The 19,228-nt window shown below is 38.1% G+C and overlaps 1 gene segment (V, D, J or C); it reads right to left on the reverse strand.

Annotated features, from left to right (window-relative positions):
• Positions 1-15,246: 15,246 nt before the first annotated feature.
• LOC309968770 (T cell receptor alpha variable 20-like) lies at positions 15,247-15,848 on the reverse strand. The segment is given in 2 exons: positions 15,797-15,848; positions 15,247-15,629 (listed from the first exon to the last, which is right to left on the reverse strand).
• Positions 15,849-19,228: the final 3,380 nt, after the last annotated feature.

The following is a 19,228-nucleotide window of genomic DNA, read 5'->3' on the forward strand; positions in this document are numbered from 1 at the left end:
CTGCACTATAGCAGCTGTCTCTGAAATGTAGTTTCTGGCTGGATCAAGTCTGAATGTGTATAACACCCAGGTTGGGAGATTTGGCCTGCCTTAAACATTGTGCTCCCTTTCCTTGTGGTTTAATGATAAATGATTATATATAGTAAAGGACAGTCCAGTGATCAATATTGAAGGACATATGGGAAGGAGATTTATTACTTCAAATTTCCAAATTTAGTAAATTAATGTGTGATGGAATCTGAAGGGCTTACCAGAAACAAATTCATTATGAATCATGCTGTGTTTGCAAATATTCATTCATGTTCTTCTGATTGTTTTCTTGCCTCCAATTTCGATTCTAAGGTGAAATATGTTCACTGATCCTCGACTTCCCTACAAAAGATAAGCCAGAAGCCATCACCCCCCTTCCTTCCTACTTACCCGCCAAATCATGGGAACTGGTAACTTCACAACAGCAAATATCACTCAGACAAATGAGAACAAAACAGGGTTCTGACTTCTGTTATATCTCCAGTTGTGTATTGGAATAACAAATGGTAGTGGCAGTAAAATCATATTCACTTGTGATGTAACTCTATGCTTAACTTATTAGAAGTTGTAGGAAGCAAGGCTCCACAGGTCCTCTAAATCCAAATATTTGGCCATGTGTTTGTCATGAGTGCACATATATTGTTTGGTGCAATTCTATAATTATTGTTATAGTTGTCACGAAGACAAAGCTTCTCATAACATACTGTTTAATCAGTGAAAATATAAAAACTATTAACAGTATAAATGCTTTCCAAAATAAAAATATTTCCTTCTCTTGACATTGAAGGAATGAAGATTCTTTTCCATTTTATCCTGAAATTTCATCTAATGAAGTTGTTTATGCCAAATGATCAAATTTCAAGCATTTTATTTTTGTTTCAGCACCTCATAAAGAAACCCCAATGAGAATAACTGAGTTATTCTGTTGTAGATTGTCTTCAGACTCTCCTTGATTCCTTTATGGGAATTCCAAATTCACATATCATATGAGGGCACAGAATCACTACTGGGGTTCCCAGATCTTCCCTAGTCCCTCCTTGTGACATCCTTGATGACTGTTTTCTCATGCTGACCATGCATTCCCATCTAGGCATTATATCTTATTTTAATCTTGTATATTTCATTCAAGTGAAAGCTACTCTACTCATATATACATTCTACTCCAAATTTGTTATTAAACTGTTCAAACTACTAGAAAAAAAGCAAAACGAACTTTGAGAGCCAGAGGAATTCATATAGTGACATCTTTTCTTAAAATTTTTGAATTATAGTCATCATGCTGTACATTGCATCCCCAGGAGTAATTTAACTGGAAGTTTGTACCTGTGGAACACCTTCACAGACTCCCACCCCCATTCCCACTGATTCTGAGAATCGCCAATCTGTTCTGTACCTGTGAGTTCTGCTGTGTGTGTGTGTCTGTGCCTGTGCTTTAGATTCCACATACAAGTGATTTCATACAGTATTTTTTTAATTTTAATTTTCATACAGTATTTGACTTTGTCTTCACTTAACATTATGCCCTCTAGTTTCATTCATGTTGTAAATGGCAGGGTTTCTTTTTTTTTTTTGATGACATTATCCTTGTTCATTCATCTGTCAATGGACACTTAGGTTGTTTCCAAGTCTTGGCTATTGTAGATGAGCTGCAATGAAGAGATATCTTTTTGAGATGGTGCTTTTATTTCCTTCAGGTATACACCCAGAAGTGGAAATGTTGGATCGTATAGTAGTGCTCGTTTTAATATTTTGAGGCATCTCCATACTGTTTGCCATAGACATTGCACTCATTTACATTTCCACTGACAGTTCACAGGGTTCCCTCTTTTTTACATTCTTACCAACACTTTTTTCCTTTTCTTTTTGATAATAGCCATTCTGACAGGTGTAAGGTGATACGTCATTTTCATTTTGATTTTCATTTCCCTGATTATTAGTCATGTTGAGTATCTTCTAATTCACCCATTGGCCATTTGTATGGCTTCTTTGGGAAAATGTTTATTCAGATGATCTGCCTATTTTTTAATCAGATTGCTTTTTCTATTGAGCATATGATATTTTAATATATTTTGATATTAACCACTTAGCAGATATATAATTGGAAAATATTTTCTCCCATTCCCTAGATTGCCTTCTCATTTTGTTCCTGGTTTCTCTTGCCTCACAGTTTGATGTAGTCCCACTTGTTTATTAATGCTTTTGTTGTCTTTGCTTTTGGTGTCAAATACAAAAAATCATTGCCAAGACTGATGTCAAGGAATTTGTTCTGTATGTTTTCTTCTAGGAGTTTTATTGGGTTAGGTCTATGTTCAAGTCTCTAATCCAATTTGAGTTGATTTTTGTGTATGGTGTAAAATAAGTGTCCAGTTTCATTCTTTTGCATAGGGCTTTCCATTCTTCTTCACACCATTTATTGAAGAGACTTTCCTTTCCTGAAAGTATATTTTTGGCTTCTTTTTCATGAATTAATTGACTATGTACACATGGGTTTATTTTTACTTTTGTTTTTTAACATCTTTATTGGAGTATAATTGCTTTACAATGTTGTGTTAGGTTCTGCTGTATAACAAAGTGAATCAGCTATATGTATACATATATCCCCATGTACCCTCCCTCTTGCATCTCCCCCCTACCCTCCCTATCACGCCCCTCAAGGTGGGCACAAAGCACCGAGGTGATCTCCCCGTGCGATGCAGCTGCTTCCTACTAGCTATCTATTCTAGATTTGGTAGTGTATATATGTCAATGCTACTCACTCACTTCGTCCCAGCTTACCCTTCCCCCTCCCTGTGTACTCAAGTCCATTCTCTACATCTGCGTCTTTATTCTTGTCCTGCCCCTAAGTTCATCAGAACTTTCTTTCTTTTTTTTTAGATTCCACATATATGTGTTAGCATATGGTATTTGTTTTTCTCTTTCTGAATTACTTCACTCTGTATGACAGACTCCAGGTCCATCCACCTCACTACAAACACCTCAATTTTGTTTCTTTTTATGGCTGAGTAATATTCCATTGTATATATGTGCCACATCTTCTTTATTCATTCATCTGTCCATGGACATTTAGGTTGCTTCCATGTCCTGGCTTTTGTAAATAGGGTTTCAATGAACAGTGTGGTACATGCTTCTTTTTGAATTACGGTTTTCTCAGGGTATATGCCCAGTAGTGGGATTGCTGGGTCATATGATAGTTCTGGTTTTAAGGAACCTCCATACTGTTCTCCATAGTGGCTGTATCAATTTACATTCCCACCAACAGTGCAAGAGGGTTCCCTTTTCTCCACACCCTCTCTAAAATTTATTGTTTGTAGAATTTTTGATGATGGCCATTCTGACCGGTGTGAGGTGATACCTCATTGTAGTTTTCATTTGTACTTCTCTAATGAGTAGTGATGTTGAGCATCTTTTCATGCATTTGTTGGCAATCTGTATATCTTCATCGGAGAAATGTCTATTTAGATCTTCTGCCCAGTTTTGGATTGGGTTGTTTGTTTCCTTGATATTGAGCTGCATGAACTGCTTGTATATTTCGGAGATTAATTGTTTTTCAGTTGCTTCGTTTGCAACAAAATATTTTCTCCCATTCTGAGGGTTATCTTTTTATCTTGTTTATGATTTCCTTTGCTGTGAAAAAGCTTTTAAGTTTCATTAGGTCCCATTTGTTTATTTTTGTTTTTATTTCCATTTCTCTAGGAGGTGGGTCAAAAAAGATCTGGCTGTGATTTATGTCAAGGAGTGTTCTGCCTATGTTTTCCTCTAAGAGTTTGATAGTGTCTGGTCTTACATTTAGGTCTTTAATCCATTCTGAGTTTATTTTTGTGTATGGTGTTAGAAAGTGTTCTAATTCATTCTTTTACATGTAGCTGTCCAGTTTTCCCAGCACCACTTATTGAAGAGGCTTTGTTTTCTCCATTGTATATTCTTGCCTCCTTTATCAAAGATAAGGTGATCATATGTGCGTGGGTTTATCTCTGGGCTTTCTATCCTGTTTCACTGATCTAGACTTCTGTTTTTGTGCCAGTACCATACTGTCGTGATTACTGTAGCTTTGTAGCATAGTCTGAAGTAAGGGAGCCTGATTCCTCCAGATCCATTTTCCTTTCTCAAGATTGCTTTGCCTATTCAGAGTCTTTTGTGTTTCCATGCAAATTTTAAAATTTTTTGTTGTAGTTCTGTAAAAAAAAAAAGCCATTGTTAGTTTGGTAGGGATTGCATTGAATCTGTAGATTGCTTTGGTAGTATTGTCATTTTCACAATGTTGATTCTTCCAATTGAAGAACATGGTATATCTCTCTATCTGTTTCTCCATCTGAAGAAATCTGTTTAATTTCTTCCATCAGTGTCTTATAGTTTTCTGCATACAGGTCTTTTGTCTCTTTAGGTAGGTTTATTCCTAGGTATTTTATTCTTTTTGTTGCAATAGTAAATGGGAGTGTTTCCATAATTTCTCTTTCAGATTTTTCATCATTAGTGTATAGGAATGCAAGAGATTTCTGTGCATTAATTTTGTATCCTGTTACTTTACCAGATTCATTTATAAGCTCTAGTAGTTTTCTGGTATCATCCTTAGGACTCTCTATGTATAGTAGCATGTCATCGGCAAACAGTGACAGCTTTACTTCTTCTTTTCCGATTTGGATTCCTTTTATTTCTTTTTCTTTTCTGATTGCTGTGGCTAAAACTTCCAAAACTATTTTGAATAATAGTGGCAGAGTGGACAACCTTTGTCTTGTTCCTGATTTTAGAGGAAGTGGTTTCAGTTTTTCACCATTGAAGATGATGTTGGCTGTGGGTTTGTCATATATGGCCTTTGTTACATTGAGGTAAGTTCCCTCTATGCCTACTTTGTGGAGAGCTTTTATCATAAATAGGTGTTGAATTTTGTTGAAAGCTTTTTCTGCACCTATTGAGATGATCATATCGTTTTTATCGTTCAGTTTGTTAATATGGTGTATCACATTGATTGATTTGCATATACTGAAAAATCCTTGCATTCCTGGGATAAACCTCACTTGATCATGGTTTATGATCCTTTTAATGTGTTGTTGGATTCTGTTTGCTAGTATTTTGGTGAGGATTTGTGCATCTATGTTCATCAGTGATATTGGTCTATAGTTTTCTTTCTTTGTGACACCTTTGGTTTTGGTATCAGGGTGATGGTGGCCTCATAGAATGAGTTTGGGAGTGTTCCTCCCTCTGCTATATTTTGCAAGAGTTTGAGAAGGATGGTGTTAGCTCTTCTCTAAATGTTTGATAGAAATCGCCTGTGAAGCCAGCTGGTCCTGGGCTTCTGTTTGTGGGAAGATTTTTAATCCCAGTTTCAATTTCAGTGCTTGTGATTGGGCTATTTATATTTTCTATTTCTTCCTGGTTCGGTCTCAGAAAGTTGTGCTTTTCTAAGAATTTGTCCATTTCTTCCAGGTTGTCCGTTTTATTGGCATGTAGTTGCTTGTAGTAATCCCTCATGATCCTTTGTATTTCTGCAGTGTCAATTGTTACTTCTCCTTTTTCATTTCTAATTCTGTTGATTTGAGTCTCCTTCTCTTTTTTCTTGATGAGTCTGACTAGTGGTTTATCAATTTGTTTATCTTCTCAAAGAAAGAGCTTTTAGTTTTATTGATCTTGGATATTGTTTCCTTCATTTCTTTTTCATTTATTCCTGATCTGATCTTTATGACTTCTTTCCTTCTGCTAAATTTGGGGTTCTTCTGTTCTTCTTTCTCTAATAGCCTTAGGTGTAAGTTTAGGTTGTTTATTTGAGCTTTTTCTTGTTTCTTAAGGTAGGATTGTATTGCTATAAACTTCCCTCTTAGAACTGCTTTTGGGGCATCCCATAGGTTTGGGGTCGTCGTGTTTTCATTGTCATTTGTTTCTAGGTACTTTTTGGTTTCCTCTTTGATTTCTCAGTGATCTCCTGGTTATTTAGTAGTGTGCTGTTTAGCCTCCATGTGTTTGCATTTTTTACAGTTTTTTTCCTGTAATTGATATCTAGTTTCATAGTGTTGTGGTCAGAAAAGATACTTGATATAATTTGAATTTTCTTAAATTTACCAAGGCTGGATTTGTGACCGAAGATGTGATCTCTCCTGGAGCATATTCCATGAGTACTTGAGAAGAAAGTATTCTGTTGTTTTGGATGGAATGTCCTATAAATGTCAATTAAATCCATGTTGTTTAATGTGTCATTTAAAGCTTCTGTTTCCTTATTTATTTCCATTTTGGATGATCTGTCCACTGCTGAAAGTGAGGTGTTAAAGTCCACTACTATGATTGTGTTACTGTCAATGTCCCCTTTTATGGCTATTAGCATTTGCCTTATGTATTGAGGTGCTCCTATGTTGGGTGTATAAATATTTAATTGTTATATCTTCTTGGATTGATCCCTTGATCATTATGTAGTGTCACTCTTTGTCTCTTGTAGTCGTCTTTATTTTAAACTCTATTTTGTCTGATACGAGAATTGCTACTCCAGCTTTCTTTTGATTTCCATTTGCATGGAATATCTTTTTCCATCCCCTCACTTTCAGTGTGTATGTGTCCCTAGGTCTGAAGTGGGTCTCTTGTAGACAGCATATATACAGGTCTTGCTTTTGTATCCATTCAGCCAGTCTATGTCTTTTGGTTGGAGCATTTAATCCATTTACATTGAAGGTAATTATCAACATGTAGTTCCTATTCCCATTTTCTTAATTGTTTTGGGTTTGTTATTGTAGGTCTTTTCCTTCTCTTGTGTTTCCTGCCTAGAGAAGTTCTTTTAGCATTTGTTGTAAAGTTGGTTTGGTGATGCTGAATCCTCTTAGCTTTTGCTTGTCTTAAAGGTTCTAATTTGTCCATCAGATCTGAATGAGATCCTTGCTGGGTAGAGTAATCTTGGTTGTAGGTTTTTCCCTTTCATCACTTAAAATATGTCCTGGCACTCCCTTCTGGCGTGCAGAGTTTCTGCTGAAAGATCAGCTGTTAACCTTATGGGCATTCCCTTGTATATTATTTGTTGTTTTTCCCTTGCTACCTTTAATATTTTTTCTTTGTATTCAACTTTTGATAGTTTGATTAATATGTGAATTGGCGTGTTTCTCCTTGGATTTATCCTGTATGGGACTCTCTGCACTTCCTGGACTTGACTGACAATTTCCTTTCCCATATTAGGGAAATTTTCAACTATAATCTCTTCCAGTATTTTCTCAGTCCCTTGCCTTTTCTCTTCTTCTTCTGGGACCCCTATAATTCGAATGTTGGTGCATTTAATTTTGTGCCAGAGGTCTCTGAGACTGTTGTTGATTCTTTTCATTCTTTTTTCTTTATTCCGCTCTGTGGTAGTTATTTCCACTATTCTCTCTTTCAGGTCACTTACCTGTTCTTCTGTCTCAGTTATTCTCTATTGATTCCTTCTAGAGAATTTTTACTTTCATTTATTTTGTTGTTCATCATTGTTTGTTTGTTCTTTAGTTCTTCTAGGTCCTTGTTAAACGTTTCTTGTATTTTCTCCATTCTATTTCCAAAATTTTGGATCATCCTTCCTATCATTACTCTGAATCCTTTTTCAGGTAGACTGCCTATTTCCACTTCATATTTTTTACTCTGGTGGGTTTTTCCCTTACTCTTTCCTCTGCTGCATATTTCTCTGTCTTTTCATTTTGTTTAACTTACTGTGTTTGGGGTTTCCTTTTTGCAGGCTGCAGGTTCATAATTCCCCTTGCTTTTGGTGTCTGCCCCCATTCGATAAGGTTAGTTCAGTGTCTTGTGTAGGCTTCCTCGTGGAGGGGACTGGTGTCTTTGTTCTGGTGGGTGGGGTTGGATCTTGTCTTTCTGGTGGTCAGGGTTGTGTCCAGTGGTGTGTTTTGTGGTGTCTGTGAGCTTAATACTATTTTAGGCAGCCTCTCTGCTGATGGGTAAGGCTGTGTTCCTGTCTTACAAGTTGTTTGGCATAGGGTGTCCAGCACTGGAGCTTGCTGGCCATTGGGTGGAGCAGGGTCTTAACATTGAGGTGGAGATCTCTGGGAGCGCTCTCACTGATTGATATTACATGTGGCCGGGAGGTTTCTAGTGGTCCAATGTCCTGAACTCAGCTCTCCCACCTCAGAGGCTCAGGCCTGACACCAGGCCGGAGCACCTAGACAACAGGGGCTTATATTTGGACTCTCCATTCTGCTCCATTGATCAATGTGTCTGTTTTTATGCCAGTACCAGTGTTTTGACTACTATAGCTTTGTAATATAGTTTGAAATAAGCAAATGTGATGCCCTCAGTTTTGTTCTTCTTTCTCTAGATTGCTTTGGCTATTGGTGGTCTATTTTGGTACCATACAAACGTCAGGATTTTTTTGTTCTATTTCTGTGAAAAGTGCCATAGAATTTTGACAAGGATTTCATTCAATCTGTAGATTGCTTTGGGTACTATGGATATTTCAACAATTTAATTTTTTATGTCCATGAGAACAAAGTATCTTCCCATTTATTTTTGTCTTCTCAATTTCCTTAATCAATGTCTTATAGATTTCAATGTACAGGTCTTTCACTTCCTTCTTTAAATTTATTCCTAAATATTTTCTGTTCGATGCAATTGTAAATGGAATTGTTTTCTTAACATCACCTTCTGATAGTTTGTTAGTAGTATGTGGAAACACAACTGATTTTTGTGTATTGGTTTTGTATCCTGCAACTTTACTGAATTTGTGTATTCGTTCTAACATATACTGACATCTTGTGGGCACGTCTCCCACTGCTAAGCCAAATGATGTGATTTTCTTTTCTTTTTCTCTTTTTGTGTATGAAAAAGTGCACATTAAGAACTGGAGTAGGAAGTCTCTATGCTGTTTATTTTCGGTTGAACAACGTTTAGTTCATAAGCAAGTTAAAAGATTTTTCTAATGGAATTTTTATTGGCATTTCTGTAGCCTATTCAGGAAGAACACCAAGTCTTATACAGCCTTGAGAGGAGGGGGAAAGTCTCTCTAAATGACAAGAAAGATGGGGCTTCCCTGGTGGTGCAGTGGTTAAGAATCTGCCTGCCAATGTAGGGGACACGGGTTTGAGCCCTGGTCTGGGAAGATCCCACATGCCACAGAGCAACTAAGCCCATGCACCACAACTACTGAGCCTGCGCTCTAGAGCCCGTGAGCCACAACTACTGAGCCCATGTGCCACAACTACGGAAGCCCAGGCGCCTACAGCCCATGCTCCTCAAGAGAAGCCACCGCAATGAGAAGCCCGCGCACTGCAAAGAAGAGTAGCTCCCGCTCTCCGCAACTAGAGAAAGCCCGTGCGCTGCAACGAACACCCAACACAGCCAAAAATAAAATAAATAAATTCATAAAAATTTTAAAGAAAAGAAATACTTTTAAAAAAATGACAAGAAAGAGTAAATGAGACTCAGATACAGAGGGTGATGTGCTCAAAGTGACTGAGAAGGTTAAGGTCAGATCCTAACCTAGAAGTCAAGTTGCCCGATTCTCTGGTCTCCTAAAATGTTTCTAGGGATCATGTGTTACTAGGAGGGCATTTATAGACGGCATGTCTTGGTATAAAGGAAACAATAGACCTGGCACTCATCCTTACGCTCCACAAACCCTGTTCATAACTGGTCTTTCCCCATTCTCTGCGTGTGCCTAGCGGCCCCAACACAGAGTGGACTGGCCAGGAGGAGAGAAAGGAGGGAAAAAAGGAAAGACACTGTAAGAAAGAAGAGGGAGTAGACTTGAAAACGTTTTCTTGTTACCTTCTCAAGTTTAAGAGAACTAAAAGAGATTGAGGAAAAATAATTCTCTTCCCATTGGAAAAAAAATTACACTTTTCTTTGTTCCTACAAAAAATTGACAAAAATGGATCAATTAAGCTGGAAAGCTGCATAGCCACTTCCTGTGTTCCTCTTTGTGTGTCATCCCATTGTAAGTAGCAAGAAAACCTTTCATAATGGATTGGGACAAGGCCAGGAATCATTGAATGTTTGGAAGCTATGCCCAGACTATTCTGCTTATAACAAAGAGAATAAAATATATCATTTGTCATAGTTTCCACATGACTTCAATATTGCATGTGTGCTAACTACTCTTTCCCCATCTGATCAGGGACGTTACTGACAGAGATACAGCAGGCCCCTCTTGCGACTAAACACATGAATGCCATCACCAGATCCCAGGCAAGTCCACCTACCAGCTTTTGTAAAGTTACTGTACGGATAATGGAAGAGAACAGCTTAGATGTGCGTCTCATGTTACAGATTGGACAGTTTTGGTCATTTAAGTTTTTAGAATGATCACTGTGTGTCACAAGACAATTGTTGCAGTATTTACAGAGTTTTTGCTTTTTTTCATTTTTAAAACCACATGATGTTTCCTTCATTCAGGCAGATGGGTGATTCTCAGCTCATCACTTCAAGGAAAGGATGTACTGCTGGGGAAAAAATAAAGCTGCCTTGCTTACCATTTTATTTCAAAAGTTTTAGTCCTATAGGCAAATCAAAGGACAAGCATCAGTTACAGATTTAGGAGATGATACACTGAAATAATACAAGTTAGCCTACCTGAGGCAAAATAAGCATTTTCTAAGTGGAGCAAGGGGGAGAGGAGAGAGTATCCGAGTAAAGCAAGGAGGCATAAGTATCGATGGGTCCTAGAGGAACATTGAACCTTGTCCCCTAGAGACATCTTGGAAAGAAAACCACAAGACCTCTGGGCCACTTTCATGTATTAAATAAATCTCAGTGCAGCCCTGGTTAAAACTTCCATCTTCATTTCTCTCTTCTGCTCTTTGAACCTGAGGCTTGACTCCTGGCTGCAGTAAGGTCAGCATGGCTTGCTCTGTTCTCTTCCTCTGCCTTTTTTCTTTGGTTCTAATTCCCTTGAGGTTAGGGAAGAAACAAAAATTAAGAAGAATTTTTTTAAAATGGCAGACACTTTCTCATTTAACTGGTGTGCACCTTTGGGTGTCACTGCTTTTCTGCCCAACCACTGATGGCCTCGATGTGCGAGCATCCCTGTGAGAGAGCAGCCGGGGACCCTCACGAGCCTCCTCAAGGCAGGATCTCCCCCTCCCTGTCAGATCCCATTCAGGAAGCACTCCCCATGGCCTCTTGTCTCCCCTTTTCCTGGTGGAGAACTGGCTGATGACTCAGGCCTGCTGCCTTCAGAGGTGGCACCTGTGGGACACAGCACTCACTCCTCCTCACCGTGCCTCATGGAGACACCCAGGCAGCCCCAATGCTGCCCCCCTTCACTGTACCATCCTTCTCTGATTTCCTCATCTTCTGCTTAAGTAGATGCAAAAATAGATCAAAATCTGCTCCAGAAACAGATATCCAAAGACAGAATGCCATGCAGTTTTCCTTTTTACTCCGATGATCTCTGTCTGAAAAAGCAAGTATTTTAGGATAGCGATGTCTGAAGTGGCTCATGGGGAAAGTGGAACACTCTGATGATACTCTTCTCCTGACTGCTCCATCCCTCACATCAGCTAAAGAAGTGAAGATCAGGGGTTGCAGGGTCTGTACAGTTGCTTCTTCATAAATCCTAGAGTGCCTGGCTGTGAGTTGTTCTTAATGGAAAATGGTGAATGCTTAATGCCTCTTGGTCCCTAGTTCTGGGTCCCAGCTGCCAAATTTGTGACAATGAAAAATGCTCCAGAGTACATCTTATTCATCTAAATGGAAAAAAAATCTCTTTGATTCTATAAGTGATTCTAAATAAAGGTTTCTAATTCTTAAGACAAAATAAAAAAATATACATATATAGTCCAATATTTTATATTGTGTAATTTATATATATTATAATTAAATATATTCCAATAATATTAGTAATATCAATTAATATTTACCAATTAGATGAGCTTGAGGAACAAAATTCAATAATAAGCCCTGCACCAACCAAGTCACCACAGATACAGGAAAAGCAAAGCCTGGCTGTGAGGATATGGCAGAAGATTAAACATGGTCATAAAACAATTATAAGTCATCAGTGTGGTCTCTCCTGGAAATTATTAGGAGAACTATGAAGGCAGAGGTTAGATAATTATTGTGCTATATTTTGCTGTAAACAAAATTTTATCAGTGTTGTAAATTGCTTTCTTCAATATGAATTTTAAATATTGTAAAGAATCCAGAAAGAGTAAAAAGATTAATTAAAATTATGAAGTATAATATATTTAACCTTTAGAACAGAGGAGGAAATATTAAGAAATAACTGACTCATGGCCTTTAACATATAGAGAGGTTTTGTTTTTTAATTAAAAATAAAGAATGAAAACAAATAAACAACGAACACTTACAAAAATCTTTGATCCAACAGCGTCCATCATCATAACAATAGCCCTTGGCATAGAATTCAGACTTTCTCCATTTCACGTTTGAGTACCTGCAGTTACAAAAGGCATTCCACTAACAGCTGGCCTAGCTCATTAACGTGACAAAAACTTGCACTTACATCAGTTTTATACCAAATCTCACCATTCATTAAACCATGGATAAATTTCTTTTTGCTGTTGTTGAAAACAAAAGTCATTACCTTGTTTATCATTAAAAAAGAGAGTTTTTTTTTACTAATCAAAATAGGATATGGTTTAATCAGAATAAGGTGTTACGTGCATTAGGTGTCCCCAGGTGGGTTCTGAGGTTCTCTAACCACTTAACATCTAAGTGAATACACAACACATACATTTTCATATCATCCATCCTCCTGAAATTCAGCAGTCTTCCATATTTTTCAGAGTTTTTCAGAGTAAAATCTCCCAGTCACTTGAACCAAACTCATCAAGTAACTCACTAAAAAAGTAAACCCCCAACCTCATGCCAGACCTATTGAATCAGAATCTGTTGATCAGAATAAGACATTTTTTCTAAATGTGATTCTTAAATGTACAGTAAACTTTGACAAATACTGTCCAATTGGTTAACTCTGGAGTTTTTATTTTTAAATCTCATCTTACATTGCCTGCAGCATTTACTTTATCTCAGAAATCCCTTCATCTTTAAACATTCTTAAGCCTTAGTTTACCTCAACTGAGGATGGGTTAATATTACTTTGCGGTTTTTAGATTATAAAATGAGTTGTAAAGTGCTTAGCAATGGACTTGGCATATGGTAAGTGTTCCATAAATGATAATAAAGATGATTGTGGTAATGATGCGAATGACAAAATAAGGGCAGGTGGAAACAAGGATCCCATGATAATTCTCTGATCTCTTTCCCTGAACACATTGGGCAGACTTTAAAGCTGTAAACCCAAAAGATTAAAATTAAACAAAACCAGATGGTGTGGATTAAAGAATACCTCTCTTTCCCTAAATCAGGAAATTTCCACATCTGCTTTCCTTCTTTGTAGACCTTGCCTCTTCCCCTCCCCACACGGGAGGGGTGAGGAGGGCTGATTCTGTTGTTCGCAGTCCATTTATGAGTAGGAAATTAGTCCTTAGTCTAACTTAAAATGTAGGACTCAAGACTCCACTCACTCTGCTTATAGCGCTTGCATTTTAAGTCTTTGCCTACCTGTGATAATAAACAAATCTAAGGAGAGCTAATTTAGTACGCTGTGATTGGCTACCTCTTTCTCTTTCTCTTTCAGCTCAGATACTTGAAAATCAAGTCAACCCTTGGCTAGTTTGAGGCGTGGCCTATCTCTCCTACTCATCCTTATAGGAATTCTGAGCTTGCTTTTCTGGATTCAGAAGGAAGTAGGAAACTCCACTTAGGCCTGAACCTCAACCCACCTTTCCTGCTTTAGAGGTAATCAGGTCCTGGTTCAGCTGAAAGTTCTTCTTCACTTTCCATTTGTATTAAGCTAATACATACAAGCATCCTCAGGAATCTTCCCAGTGGTGAGCAGGGCAGGATTTGGCCAATCTTACGTCCCTGGAAATATCATCATGGCACATAAAATCCCCACTTCAAATGGAAATTACCACACATTTTAGTTGAATAATAATGAATATATGACATATCCAAACATGTGGGATACAGCAAAAGCAGTACAGAAGGTCCCTGACTTACGGTTTTCTGACTTTATGATGGTATGAAAGTGATATGCATTAAGTAGAAACCACACTTCAAATTTTGAATTTTGATCTTTTCCTGGGCTAGTATGATGCTCTCTTTTGATGCTGGACAGCTCCCAGCCAGTCACTGGATCACAAGGGTAAAGGACCATCACACTAGTACCAAACGTAAAATAGATAGCTAGTGGGAAGCAGCTGCATAGCACAGGGAGATCAGCTCGGTGCTTTGTGACCACCTAGAGGGGTGGGATAGGGAGGGTGGGAGGGAGACACAAGAGGTAGGAGATATGGGGATATATGTATATGTAGAGCTGATTCACTTTGTTATAAAGCAGAACCTAACACGCCATTGTAAAGCAATTATACTCCAATAAAGATGTTAACAAAAACAAAACAAAACCGGTCTGAACCCAGACAACCACTCTGCTTTTTGTTTTCAGTACAGTATTCAATAAATTACATGAGAGAGTCAGCACCATATTATAAAATAGGGTTTGTGTTAGATAATCTTGCCCAACTGTAGGCTAATATAAGTGTTCTGAGCACGTTCAAGGTAAGCTAGGCTAAGCTATGATGTCCGGAGTTTAGGTGTATTAAATGCACTTTTGACTTAAGATATTTTCAACTTATGATGGGTTTATTGGGACGTAACCCCACTGGAAGTCAAGGAATATTTGTAATTAGAGGCAAATTTATGGATTTAAATTATATTTGTTAGGAAAGAAGAAATGTTGAGAATCAATAGTCAAACTTGCAACTCAAAGAACTAGAAAAAGTAGCAAGATAAATAAAAGAAAGTAAAGGTAGCAAATAATAAACTATGTGCGGAAATAACAAAATTGACCAACTTTCACAAGAAAAAACAAATATATAAAGAACCCCTTACCCGTTAAAGTAACTGAATCCATAATTGAAGGATTATTAAGTTTCTCCCATAAGTGAAACTATGCATAGATGGCTCACTAGTGAACTTTCTGAAAATTAAAAAAAAATTATTAAAAACCCTGCACAAATTCTTCTATAGATAGAAAAGGAGCCATAAATTGCAACTTACCTAATGAACTATTATAATCTTGATACCAAAATCTGACCTAAACATTTTAATGAAAGAAAAAGTTGAATACCAGTATCACTCAGGATCCTGGACAGAATGAACAGTAATCTCTGCTGTCTGGCTATGTCACAAGATTTCATTCTCCATAGCACTACTTGGAAAGAGGTTCTGGGTGCTAAGCAACTACTTCCTCGAGGAAGGAAAACACCAAAGATGCCCTGATTCCAGAGCCCCAGCTGCAGGGTTTGTGTACAGGCTGCAGGTGCCCGGGGAGCACTGTGTCTTCACAGCACAGAGGTAAGTGGCTGAGTCTTCAGGTTTAGGGGCTGCGATGTGCAGAGAGCTTCCCTTCTTTAACAAGGTGGCTTTTAGTCTTTCGTTCTGCTTTTCATCCCCAACTGAGTAAAGAGCGAAGAGAAGTTCGGGTCCCTTCCCAGGATCCTGTCTATACCACAGTAGCCCGTTAACATTGCTGACCGTGTAGCTGCAGTTGAGGATGAGACTGTCTCCCTCCTGGATTTTCAGGGTCTGAGGACTCTGCTTCACCTGGTCTTCTCCCCTCAACCCTGTTCAGGAAAACAAAATCAGAAATGAAACAAAGCTTTCAGTTCAGCAGTTTTGAAAAATTCCAACAAAAAGCCTGGGATGAGCTGAGACTAAACCCCTCTCTCTCTTCTCTCCAGCTTTGGATAAATGTGCCCTTATGGTTCTCATCTCTTAACCTCCAACTTACAGCCAAGCTGAAGCCACAAGACTATGAATGCACATTCCAGCATGTTCTCCATCCTGATATCACACTCTTGATACAATTTTAATGGTTCCAAATCTTCTCCCCTGAGGAGCTGCTCCTGTGTCTTAGTTCTCCTTCTCTAATGCACGAGATAGCCTTTCTGTTGGTGGCTCAGCCAATCAAGAGCAAATCGTCTAGTAGCTGTCATGCTTTTGACGGTTAAGGCACTGGAGGAATGAGAGGAATGGAACCACTGCCACCTGGTGGTCACAAACACAAACATCTCACAGGACCCACTCCATGCCCCCTACAAAGACAAAAATTGATGGGAGGACATTTTTTATATTGGTGGGCATAGTGCATATGAGGTTTAAAGTAGTAATCAGAAAAGCCTTCTCTGCCTGCAATTTGAATCGTTTCATTTTTCCTTGTTTGGCCTTTAAAGCTAAACTGCTACCAGAGGTTATAAAAGTTGAACCCAAGCATAGGTGTAATGGATTGTGTTTCTCTTTATAGTACACAAGAATCTCAGCAGGTGAGACCTTAAAAGGACTAGAGTGCTGAAAAAAGCGGGGGAATAGAATAGCTGTGGATATGTCTGGAGACCTCTTTGACAGAGAATTGGGAACATAAGTTAAGAAACCATTGCTTCAAATAATTTTATGCCTGGCTACAGGGACCAAGTGTAACTACAACTCAGGGTCACGAACTTGATAGATCTTAGGAGAACAGGAGGGAAGAGCATGGCAGAGGGAAAGCAGAGCTCTCCATTCTAGACCCTGGAGAGATCAGAACATCACAGGGCAGAGTGGGGAACAGGAAGATACGTATAGCAAAACTAGTATTGTTTAATTTGTTTGGTTCTATGACACTCCGTTGGGTTTTTTTTGTTTTGTTTTTACATCTTTATTAGAGTATAATTGCTTTACAATGGTGTGTTAGTTTCTGCTTTATAACAAAGTGAATCAGTTATACATATACATATGTTCCCATATATCTTCCCTCTTTCGTCTCCCTCCCTCCCACCCTCCCTATCCCACCCCTCCAGGCGGTCACAAAGCACCGAGCTGATCTCCCTGTGCTATGCCGCTGCTTCCCACTAGCTATCTACCTTATATTTGTTAGTGTATATATGTCCATGCCTCTCTCTCGCTTTGTCACAGCTCACCCTTCCCCCTCCCCATATCCTCTAGTCCATTCTGTAGTAGGTCTGTGTCTTTATTCCTGTCTTACCCCTAGCTTCTTCATGACATTTTTCCCTTAAATTCCATATATATGTGTTAGCATACGGTACTTGTCTTTCTCTTTCTGACTTATTTCACTCTGTATGACAGACTGTAGGTCTATCCACCTCATTACAAACAGCTCAATTTCGTTTCTTTTTATGGCTGAGTAATATTCCATTGTATATATGTGCCACACCGTCTTTATCCGTTCATCCTATGATGGACACTTAGGTTGTTTCCATCTCCGGGCTATTGTAAATAGAGCTGCAATGAACATTTTGGTACTTGACTCTTTTTGAGTTATGGATTTCTCAGGGTATATGCTCAGTATTGGGATTGCTGGGTTATATGGTAGTTGTATTTGTAGTTTTTTAAGGAACGTCCATACTGTTCTCCACAGTGCCTGTATCAATTTATATTCCCACCACCAGTGCAAGAGGGTTCCCTTTTCTCCACACCCTCTCCAGCATTTATTGTTTCTAGATTTTTTGATGATGGCCATTCTGACCGGTGTGAGATGATATCTCATTGTAGTTTTGATTTGCATTTCTCTAATGATTAATGATGTTGAGCATTCTTTCATGTGTTTGTTGGCAGTCTGTATATCTTCTTTACAGAAATGTCTATTTAGGTCTTCTGCGCATTTTTTGGATTGGGTTGTTTGTCTTTTTGTTATTGAGCTGCATGAGCTGCTTATAAATTTTGTAGATTAATCCTTTGTCAGTTGCTTCATTTGCAAATATATTTTCCCATTCTGAGGGTTGTCTTTTGGTCTTGTTTATGGTTTCCTTTGCTGTACAAAAGCTTTGAAGTTTTATTAGGTCCCATTTGTTTATTTTTGTTTTTATTTCCACTTCTCTAAGAGGTGGGTCAAAAAGGAACTTGCTGTGATTTATGTCATAGAGTATTCTGCCTATGTTTTCCTCTAAGAGTTTGATAGTTTCTGGCCTTACAGTTAGGTCTTTAATCCATTTTGAGGTTATTATTGTGTATGCTGTTAGGGAGTGATCTAATCTCAAACTTTTACATGTAGCTGTCCAGTTTTCCCAGCACCACTTATTGAAGAGGCTGTCCTTTCTCCACTGTACATTCCTGCCTCCTTTTTCAAAGATAAGGTGACCATATGTGCGTGGGTTTATCTCTGGGCTTTCTATCCTGTTCCATTGATCTATCTTTCTGTTTTTGTGCCAGTACCATACTGTCTTGATTACTATAGCTTTGTAGTATAGTCTGAAGTCAGGGAGCCTGATTCCTCCAGCTCCGTTTTTCGTTCTCAAAATTGCTTTGGCTATTCGGGGTCTTTTGTGTTTCCATACAAATTGTGAAAGTTTTTGTTCTAGTTCTGTGAAAAATGCCAGTGGTAGTTTGATAAGGATTGCATTGAATCTGTAGATTGCTTTGGGTAGTAGAGTCATTTTCATAATGTTGATTCTTCCAATCCAAGAACATGGTATATCTCTCCATCTATTTGTATCATCTTTAATATCTTCCATCAGTGTCTTATAATTTTCTGCATACAGGTCTTTTGTCTCCTTAGGTAGGTTTATTCCTAGATATTTTATTCTTTTTGTTGCAATGGTAAATGGGAGTGTTTTCTTGATTTCACTTTCAGATTTTTCATCATTAGTGTATAGGAATACCAGAGATTTCTGTGCATTAATTTTGTATCCTGTAACTTTACCAAATTCATTGATTAGCTCTAGTAGTTTTCTGGTAGGATCTTTAGGACTCTCTATGTATAGTATCATGTAATCTGCAAACAGTGACAGCTTTACTTCTTCTTTTCCGACTTGGATTCCTTTTATTTCCTTTTCTTCTCTGATTGCTGTGGCTAAAACTTCCAAAACTATGTTGAATAAGAGTGGTGAGAGTGGGCAACCTTGTCTTGTTCCTGATTTTAGTGGAAATGCTTTCAGTTTTTCACCATTGAGGATGATGTTGGCTGTGGGTTTGTCATATATGGCCTTTATTATGTTGAGGAATGTTCCCTCTATGCCTACTTTCTGCAGGGTTTTTATCATAAATGGGTGTTGAAAGCTTTCTCTGCATCTATTGAGATGATAATATGGTTTTTCTCCTTCAGTTTGTTAATATGGTGTATCACATTGATTTGTGTATATTGAAGAATCCTTGCATTCCTGGAATAAATCCCACTTGATCATGGTGTCTGATCCTTTTAATGTGCTGTTGGATTCTGTTTGCTAGTATT

This window comes from Leucopleurus acutus (assembly GCF_964270905.1).
Source record: "Leucopleurus acutus genome assembly, chromosome: 1".
NCBI classification, from domain to species: Eukaryota; Metazoa; Chordata; class Mammalia; order Artiodactyla; family Delphinidae; genus Leucopleurus; species Leucopleurus acutus.